This window comes from Taudactylus pleione, unplaced genomic scaffold (genome assembly GCF_031769625.1).
Source record: "Taudactylus pleione unplaced genomic scaffold, aTauple2 ptg003137l, whole genome shotgun sequence".
NCBI classification, from domain to species: Eukaryota; Metazoa; Chordata; class Amphibia; order Anura; family Myobatrachidae; genus Taudactylus; species Taudactylus pleione.
This window is the reverse complement of record NW_028287496.1, coordinates 365108-366155: the sequence shown is the minus strand read 5'-3', so window position 1 is coordinate 366155 and position 1048 is coordinate 365108. Positions and strand designations below refer to the sequence as shown.

At 36.3% G+C, this 1048-nt stretch overlaps 1 pseudogene; it reads right to left on the bottom strand.

The window, feature by feature from the left end:
- Positions 1-822: 822 nt before the first annotated feature.
- On the bottom strand, positions 823-941 carry LOC148430816 (5S ribosomal RNA; annotated as a pseudogene).
- Between the last annotated feature and the right edge of the window lie 107 nt (positions 942-1048).

Sequence of the window (1048 nt, the reverse complement as noted above, 5' to 3'; positions counted from 1 at the left end):
GTTCACTACATCACTTCCTCCTCCGTTGTCAACGTCCCCATTGCGTGCTATGCCTCCTCCTTCCTTGTGCAGGATAGGACCTTTTATCCACTCGTCCGCCCGTCACGTGTGTCACGTCCAGCGTCAAAGCATCTCCAGTTTCTGGCGGCCTCCATCTTTGTACTCTAAATGTCTCCTTTGCCCGCGGCCATCTTGCTACTCTCATAAGTTCCATTTTCTTTGCCATATTTATGCTCCCATCTGCATCATGTTATTTATAATCCTGGGGATAGTAGTTTAGTTATTATTTCCTATATGGAATAATGGATGACAATATTAGTTTAAATATATATAACCAGCCATATGCTTGGACTCTAAAAAATGATGAGAGATTGTGACAGTTTCTAATTATTCTCCACACCTATTCAGAATCATAACAAGAATTCAAACAACTCCATAAATAAATAAATATCACATATATTGATGTATAATGTAGACTTATATGTGGACACTAGTAAAAAATCCTAAAATCATACTATTGGGGACTAATATAGTACATCCTTAAAAAATAATAAGTAATGATGATATTAAAAATTCTTCTTAAAAAAATGGATGGCAATCTTCTTTAGGGATTTTATAGTTCATATGCATATATATATATATGCATATATATATATAGTCTTTTCACTCTGTAGGGTCAATTGGTTCTTATGTGAGTCTTGAAACATGTAATCGATATTGTTGCATTCTGGAAATTCTTACTCCCATCTTCGGATTTATAAATCAGAGAATTCTTCTTAGATCGTATGTCTTGGGGGATTCATGCTTATATGTCACATAAAGATACTACCGTACCTGGTCTTCCATAGAGATCTCCCATCCAAGTACTAACCAGGCCCAATGGTGCTTAGCTTCCAAGATCAGACGAGATTGGGCGCTCTAACCCAGGTATGACGGTAGGTTATATTAGGACCTAACATGAAATCCCTTTTATCTTTTTCATCTTCATTAAAGAAATGGTGCTATCTCATAATTATCGTTAAATCCTCTAGGAGTCATAGTGTCCAAT